General features: G+C 50.7%; 1 protein-coding gene across 2 annotated transcripts in view; it reads left to right on the top strand.

Moving 5' to 3' along the window:
* Agpat3 (1-acylglycerol-3-phosphate O-acyltransferase 3) overlaps nucleotides 1-8,884 on the top strand; it is a 76,914-nt gene that overhangs the window by 19,518 nt on the left and 48,512 nt on the right. For both annotated transcript variants that reach the window (XM_026785469.1, XM_005360283.3), the window contains exon 2: nucleotides 1,512-1,572. The gene's annotated coding sequence lies outside the window, so the exon portion shown is untranslated. The remainder of the gene's footprint in view (nucleotides 1-1,511; nucleotides 1,573-8,884) is intronic.

Here is an 8,884-nt window from a genome sequence, read left to right as displayed (position 1 = left end):
TTTTTTTTTTTTTTGGCAGGGGTGGGTGGAAGAAGGTGGAGTAGATTATCTCTGAGTAGCTCAGGCTAGCCTAGAACTCCCTGCATAGCCCAGGTTGGCCTGTGTTCCATCCTGTCCAGATAGACCAGTCCTTGGTCCTTGATGCGCATGTGAGGCATCCGATGGTTAGGTGTCGGTCATTTTATAGCGTCCAGGTAAGGGAGTGACACCCGATCCTTAATTTGGTGTGTCCAGTAAGTTGTTGGGCCTGCTTTCCTGATAGGGTTTTGATGTATCCCTGTGTGCCCTCAGTCTCTGTTCACTGCAGTAACTGACAGGGTGGCTCTCTTCTGGTTCTTTAGATATGTGATTTTTCAGGCTGCTAAATGGGTGGTACCAGGGCGCAGTTTTTGTGTCCACCAGGGGCTGCAGTGACTATCCTCCCTCAAAGTGGAGTCAAAGCTGCGTGTGAAATGATGTCTCTTAGCCAGGCACAACCCAGACACCGCTGTTTGTGCAGTCTGGAGTCACACAGCACAAGGGGAGAGAGGGTTTCCACTTGAAACTTGTCCTTTTTGTTTTTGACAGTCAGTAACCCTGACTGTCCTGGAATTCCTGATGTAGACTAGCCTGGCCTCACAGAGGTCCACCTGCCTCTGCCCCTGTTGGGATTCAAGGTGTGTGCCACAATGCCTGGCTTGACAAGAGTTTAAGCAGAGCTTCAGGTAGAAGCTCTCCCTCTCCCTTCTTGTGGTACTAGGGACACGATCCCAGGCCTCATGTACCCCAGAGCTCTCCCCTGAGCTACACACGAGCTCTTTTACCTAGTTTTGAGTGACAGTCAGTTTTTTTCTGTTTGTAGTTTATACTCTGTCCCCTGCAATGATGGCAGTCTTAGTTATGATCATTGTTTGGGACCCCCGAGAGTCGGAGAGCCCCTTTCCACAGTCAGCTCCCTCTTCTAGCTCACACGTTGCTGTGCAGCTCATTCTTGCTGATATTTATGATTCCATCTTGGACATTCGTATTTTGTCAGGAGACCAGCTGGTTGCTCTGGTTGACCCTGCATTCCTGCGCTCAAGTGACCTTCCTGCCTCTGCTTCCTGCGGGCTGAGGTCACAGGGCATCTGAGAAGCCCGATGCTGTGGAGTGGGCGGGAAGGGTTTTTATACACAAGAAGTGGGCAGTGGCTCCGGGTAGACAGCCTTGGGCAGAGAGAGGCTGTTCTGTTGTTTGGGGCAGATGCAGCCCACCTTCACTGCTTAGGGGCTGCAGGTCTCTGCAGCGGTCTCCAGGGTCCTGGGATGTATCTTCTGACTGTCTCTGGGTTTGCTCAGTTGAGAGTCATCTGCTAGCCTCCTGCTAGCAGTGGGAAATAGTGGCTCAGCTTCTCCCTTTCCAGGGGCCATGATCCTGGAGTTGGCTTGAATTCCTGGGGAAGTTTCTACATAGCTCTTGCTTTTCCTCCTTGAGGGAAATTGCATCACCCAAGCCCTGTATGCCACATTCACGGCCATGTCTTTCTCTTCTAGGCCCTGCAGGTCAGACACCCTTGAGGACAGCCATCACCTGGCCCTGGTACCCCGTGCCTTGGTAAGTGAAGACAGTGTAGTGGGTTTCATGAGTTTGTTCCTGCAAGTCTGTGTGTTTGTCGTGAGCACAGCCTGGGTGTGAGTCCCCTGTGTGACATGGCCAGCTCCAGTTAGTGGAAGACCATCAGCCTTTGACCCCAAAGTGCCCACAAATTAGATAGGGTTAGTGGACCCACCGGAGCCCTGGGCATGGCCAGGCCTTAATACTCCTGCTGATTTTGACCAGCGGTACATGCTTCAATGTGCTGTATGGTCTACAGCTATTTATCACTTGTCTGAGGAAGAAGCTGTGAAGGGCGAGGATGCTGGGCTGAGGTGGCTGCCAGGAGGCTCTCGCACGGTGTCCCCTGGGCAGAATGGCTCCAGTAGCCCACCGGTTTCCTTGAGACCAGCTGACAGCCATCTGATAGCCAAGACCTGAGCATATGACCTGGGGGTCAGAGTTGCTTTCTGGAGGAAACAGGGTGGGTGCACCTCCTTCCGGAGGCCACAGGGACTGGTTTTGGTGGAAAACTGCTCTCCATAGCTGGGTCAGTCGGGAAGTGGGTTCTGTGCCACCAGACCTGAGAGCAAGAGCCCAGCACTCTGTGTGACTGGGAGACATCACTCCCTGCTCCTGTGCCCTCTTCCTTTGGAGCTTCGTGTCATCCCCAGGGCCTGTTAGTGAAGGAGCTCGAGCCACAGACTCATCCTCAGTGCTCAAACCTGAATCAGGTGGCCGCCTGCTTTTCCTCCATGATCCAGGAGATATCTTCAGAACGGGTGCTGCTCGTGCAGCTGATTCCTTGGTCCAGACTGCAAGTTCATGGTTTCGGTCAGAGTTCCAGTTCTTGGAAGGCAGTGGGCAGGTAGTTTAACTTTCTGGGCCAAATTGTGGCCAAGGGTAATGCTGAAACCCACTATTTTATTTCCAACAACAACAAACACATTTGTCTAAGTAGGAGCTGGGCCTTTGTGATAACACACAGCTGTTATCCCAGTATTCGAGAGGCTGTGGCAGGAGCAGCATGGATCTTGGCCTATGAGGCTACAGAGTGAGACCCTGGCTTAAGCCCTCCCTCCCCCAAAATATAATTAGAACTACTGCAACCAAATTCTAGTCCCATACCTTTTCTGTTTATAGCTATGATCTCCTGAAAATAATTTCTAACCTCTCCTTTGTGCCCAAATCGAATGTTGGTCAGACAGGTGCCCACAGTAGCTCGGACTGGCTGGCGCTCTGGGCAGCCCCGGGCAGCCCCTCCAGCTTCATATACACACATGCACACATATTCCTGCTGTTTCTGCAAAGTAAACATTCTGCTTATACAGAGCCACATGGTTGTGGACCAGGACTTCTCACCAAAGGCATACAGATAACTCCAGTCAGGTCCCACCCAGACCAGTTGTGGGTGGGGCTGCAGGCTGCCCAGATGGGCCCGTGCTGGTGCTGTGACCCCTCTGAGTCTGGGGACAGGGGCAGAGTCTGGCATAGTTGTGTAGAAAGTCAGTTGTGAGAGGCACTGGGTATCCCTCACCATGGGGACAGCGACTCTGGTTCTGTCACATCTGAGGACTGGGAAATGAGTTGGGAGAAGAGCCTCAGGCTGAGAACATTGCTGCTTCTCAAGTTGGATCTATAGCACAGTATCCGCGGTCAGCTCAATGTCCACAATGCACAGACCCCCAACTCTGAGTAAGAGCCAGGACAGGAACAGTCAGATGGCTGGGGCTTCATCCCTCCCCACTACCCATCACCATACTGAAATTTATGGCAACACATTTGTTTCCTACAACTGGTGTCTCTTGAAAGCTGTGCAAGGGCCAGCTACATCTCATCAATGAGTCAAGGCACTTCCTGTAAAGCCTGACGACCTGAGTTTGATACAGGAAACTACATGGTGGAAGGAAAGAACCGGCTCCTGGATGTTGTCCTTTGACCTCCACATGCATGCTGTGACAGGCAACACCAAATAAATGCGTGTAAAATAATTAAAGAATTAAACAAACAAAGCTGTTCAGATAGCTAGTAAACACCCAAAGGGTGCATGCTCCAGGGACAGAGCCAGGGTGGGTGCTGGGATGCCTGACATTCAGAGAGTCTTGGTGTGGGAGGAAGTTCTTTGAAGATCCGGGCCTCAGCGAGACTCTTCAGGGAGCGCTGGAGCCTTTACCGAACAGCGCAAAGTAATTGGCCAAAGGGGATTTGGTGACAGCTGAATTAGCAGTTGGGAGGGGGTGGGGGACAGGAGGTGGTGTGTGTGTGTGGTTACCCAGAGACACACACACAGGACTCCAGGAAGTGCAGCCTGTCCCTAGCAGAGCCTTTCTGAGTCTATACCAGGGATAGTTACTTCCCAGCAAGGCCTAGCCATCAAGCTCAGGCTGTTTCCAGTCAGGTTGTGAAGGGGGCAGAAATCTCCAGAGGAGTGGAGCTTTCCAGAGGGGCTCTTCCTTGTGTCTCTTGGTGCAATAGGGAACAATTCTCATTCAAGTCATTTAAGCACTGCAGCCCAGGTGTGTTGCCCTTGTGACAAAGGTTGAAAGAAGGGAGCAGGTGCTGGGTGGATGCCGGAGGCCCAATGTTCTCTCCGGAAGCAGAAAAGGGGAGTTTGCTAAAGGCTGAGACCCCACCCTCCCACCCCAACCACTGTACAGCGCCTGCATCTTGCTGTGCTGGGCAGGGATTATCTTTGTGTTCCCAAGGGTTGCGTGAGTGGAGCGCAAAGGGCACCGATGTCGCTGTCTAGTAATGGTAGACATCCTGCAAAGGGAAGCGCTTTTCCTGAAAGGAGAGATGAGTCTTATCAGTGCTGACTGAGTGAGCAGACTGACGCTGTGCAGACACAAAAGGTAGAAGCCTGATGTATAAGCCAGTTAACTTTCTTCTCCACACTTAAGTTTTAATTATAGAAGTAGCATATGCTTGTAAAAATTGAACCAGAACCAAATATAATAAATAAAGCTATGTTCCTTACTCCATCTCGAAGCTCACTCTTCTGGGAGGATCCACAAGCCCGGAGTGGCTTGTAATTTATCTTCCAGAACTCACAAAAAGCTCCTAAGAACACACAAAGGGGCTAGGGCTATGCTGTTCGAGCACTAACCCAGCATGGACGAAGCCCTGGGCTTGATTCCCCAGCCTGTAATCACAGCGCTCAGGATGCAGAGGCAGGGGTCAGGAGTTCAAGGTCATCCTCTGCTACACAACAAGTTTGAGAACAGCCTGGACTTGGCCTAGGTTGTACCTTGCTTCAAACAAGCAAACAAAAATTAAAACAAACAAATAAACAAACCAGGAAATAGTTCTCACCTGAAGCTATGTGGGGTAGCCGCCAGAGCTGGTTTAACTTTCAGTGTGCACAGACCCGCCTCCTTTAAAAAAGCCCTTCTTGTTTCACTAATGTCCTAAGGTGTACACACTCTCACCAATGCCTGTTCCTGTGAACATACTCATGCACATAGCTGTGCGTTTCAGCCTGTGTGATGGCTCTGGGGTAGTTAACCCATGCCTGTGTTTAGAAAGCAGTGGAGAGCTGGCACACACTCATCTTCCCGTGATGGCCAACTGAGGCCAGCATCCACCTGTCCAGATAACTTGACAGCCCTGGGCCTCACTGCCCTGCAGGCTGCCCCAGTAGGGCTGCTTCCTTGGAAGTGAACTTTGCCTTCCCTGTAACGCAGAACTGCCTCTCTGCATCTGTCCCCCCAGCTGGTGCTGGTTGTAAGTTCCGAGGGTGACAAGTGGCTCTAGGAGGAGAGTGGTCTGGCCGTGAGGACTGCCTGTGTGCACCTTTCCAGCGCTAATGACCTGTGTGGATGGTGTCCATCAGCAGCACCTCCTCCTGCAACAGCCCTCTGCGGGCCACGCCAGATGTACCCAGCCTCCATCTCCTGTTTTTGTTCTCATGGTTGCTCTGATTAAGTGTTCTGAGTCTTGTCTAATGGCCACCATTTGCTCAGCTTTGCCCAGTCCCGTAGTGAAGTGAGCCAGTAAAATAACGCTGCATCTGAACCTGGGCTCTACAGCGCTCGCTCGCACACCCCGCTAGGCTGGACGGGCTTTGTATGGTAAACTATGGGAGAGGACGGCTGCAATGTGACCGTGGGCCGTGTCTTTCCCCTTGTCACTGGAGGGGTGTGTGGGCTGGAGTCAGGAGGAGAGTTTACAGGAACACAGGAACGTGGAGAAGTGTGTGGCCTCCAACACGGACGGTGAGGTTGGGCACGTGGCCACAGATGCTAGCGTGTGAGTCCTCACGGCGTTTCTGCATCTCACTGTCTTCCTTGTCTCTCTGGAGGGAAGATAATTTTCCCTTCTGAGGATGCTAGCTGTTGTGTAGGCCCTGGGAGAGGCTTGGGGGCTGAATGGAACCCTGAGGAGATGGGTTGTGTTCACGGGAGCATGGCACTCCACACCAAAGCCTTGTGGGATGCACTGTCTCTTAGACTGGCATTGAGAACATCTCAGGTTTCCTGAGACAGTCCTGTCACCCACCAACACTGAAAACTCATATATTTTCTTCCTCTGACCTCTGTTTAAGATGAGCTCTAGTAATCCCCCTGCCTCAGCGTCCTGGATGCTGAGGCTTCAGGCAAGTGTAACCCAACCAGTTCTAACTTCCTGTCCTTTCTCACACAATGGCTGTGGATGGGCTCCAGAGCATGAGCCACCATGATAGGTGGCCTTCAGCACTCTTGGGTTGACTTCAGACCTGCTCTTCCTAACATCTCATAATACTATCCTGTTATTTCTCTCCCTTTATCTTTTATTGTCAGTAGTCACATTGATTGACTTTCTGTGGTTCACCTTCCTGTGTCCTGGACAAAGCAGCTTTGATGGCATTTGGGTTTGTTGCATAAGTCCGGGCTAATCTGCAGGCTGTCTTATCTACTCTTGAGTGAGATAGGCCTTTTCAAAGGGCCCCTCTCGTTCCTGGAACTTCCTGCATCTCCTGTTAGTAACAAGCTGGTTGGAGCAAGGTGCCAGAGCAGAAGTGTCAGCTCAGGTAACTTATCGTAACTTAACGCCGTGAGGACTCACATGCTAGCATCTGTGGCCACGTGCCCAACCTCACCGTCCGTGTTGGAGGCCACACACTTCTCCACGTTCCTGTGTTCCTGTAAACTCTCCTCCTGACTCCAGCCCACACACCCCTCCAGTGACAAGGGGAAAGACACGGCCCACGGCAATGAGGACAACCAGGTCACATTGCATACATCGAATATCATAAATTGACTCCTGCATGACTGTCTAATCAGGAAGTACGTTTGAGCTTTGTTAGGCAGCAGTCCAGTGTTCACACCAAAGAAATGCTGTAAGCCCATTGGATTTCCTCAGAGCTAAATGTTATGGGCTGTGGCCTTGGAGTGTTGCCCGCTCTCCAGCCAAACTCCTGGAAGGGACTTCATTCTCGTATTCCTGCGAGCTCAGGCCTGGGCCTCTTGGTGGAAGAGTTTTCATTGGGGAGTTAGATCTGTCATTCTTCTCAACCAGGCTGAGTCCATTTGGCAGTGTTAGGAATTGGTTTTATTTGGCACTCTAGGAGGCACTGGGATCCTGGCTTCCTATGGGTGGAGCCAAGGATGCAGCTAACCACCTATGTAACACACATGCAGCCAGCCTTGCCACGGGGGTTGACCTCCAAAAGGTTGGAGTACTATACTGGGAATCCTGTTCTTGAGACTGTTTCATGAGTGTGTGGCACACAGGTGCAGGACAGCCCCACCAGAGCAGGCATGGGAAGGGGAAAAGGTGCCAACCTGTGTGTTTATAAAGAGAAACTCTTTTCTGAGTGAACAAGGGTAGCTGTTCCTTCGATGTCTGAGCTAATGCTGCTGCTGTCTCTGCTTCTGCCTTTGCCCTGACTGTTTCTTTGCTGCTGATGTAAATTAATGAACCAGGAAAGTAGGGCCCCACAGCTGTGGGCCTGAGATAGGCCTCTCAGCTCTGGGCAGGGGCGGGGCTGAACCTGTGGCACGGAGAATAGTGACAGGCTGCCATTCAGGTCCCATGTCCCACTGGCCCCACTCTGTGGAGTGTCTTTTTCTGCTTCTAAGAAGTGGCGTTCAGATATACCAGCAGACTCAGGAAATCGCCTAAGAAGTGGCATTCAGATATACCAGCAGACTCAGGAAATCGCCTAAGAAGTGGCGTTCAGATGTACCAGCAGACTCAGGAAATCGCCTAAGAAGTGGCATTTAAATATACCAGCGGATTCAGGAAATCGCCTGTCTAAGAAGTGGCGTTTAGATATACCAGCGGACTCATGAAATCGCCTGTCTCATGACATCTGTTATTGGGACCTCTTGCAGACATTTTTGTTCTAGTAAAAGAAGACTAGGGAACTGGAGAGATGGCTCAGTGGTTAAGAACACTTGTTGCTCTTGCAGAGGACTTGGGTTTAGTTCTCAGCACCTACATGGTGGCTCACAACCACCAGTAACTCCAGTCCCAGGGGATATGACACCCTATTCTGGCTTCTGTGGGCGTTGCATGTACATGGTATACATATATAGATACAAAGAAACACACATAAAATACTAATTAATAAATCCTTTAAAATTTTTATTTATTCTTCTCTCATACAATACATCCTAACTGCAGCTTTCTCTCCCTCCACTCCTCCTAGTCCCTCCCCACTACCCCTCTCTCTTAGTCCCCCTTGGTTCCCCCCAAGAAAAGAGAAGGCCTCCCAGATACATCAACCAAACGGGCATAACAAGATAAAATAAGATCATGCACAAACCCTCACATCAAGGTTGGGTGAAGCAATCCAACAAGAAGAAAAGGATCCCAAGAATAGGCAAAAGAGTCAGTCACCCCCATTCCTACTGTCAGAAGTCCCCCCAAAACACCAAGCCCACAACCATAACATATATGCAGAGAACATAGCGTAGATCTATGTAGGCTCCATGACTGCTGTTTCAGTCTCTGTGAGTTCCCATGAGGCCTGCTTAGTTGATTCCACGGACCATGCTCTCCCAGTGGGCTCCACCTGGGCTCTCTCCCCACCTGATGTTCCCTGCATCTGTTCCCATCAGCTGCCAGAGGCAACCTCTCTGATGATGACTGATCTATGATTACAGCAGAACATCATTAGCAATCACTTCATTGATTTATTATTATTATTATTTTCATAATTGTGTTTGGTTTTACCATAAGTCTCTAGGCTATCCAGGCAGTGTTGGGTATGGGCTCCCTCTTGTGGCGTGGGCCTCACATCAGATCCGTCATTGGTTGGCCACGCCCACAGCTTCTGTGCCATCATTGCCTCAGCACATCTTGCAGGCAGGACGGAATATAGGTAGAAGCTTTCTTTCTTTTTTTTTTT

The sequence above is a fragment of the Microtus ochrogaster genome, linkage group LG2, assembly GCF_000317375.1.
Source record: "Microtus ochrogaster isolate Prairie Vole_2 linkage group LG2, MicOch1.0, whole genome shotgun sequence".
Lineage (NCBI taxonomy): Eukaryota > Metazoa > Chordata > Mammalia > Rodentia > Cricetidae > Microtus > Microtus ochrogaster.
Note: the sequence above shows the minus strand (reverse complement) of the source record. Positions and strands in the feature narration are given on the sequence as shown.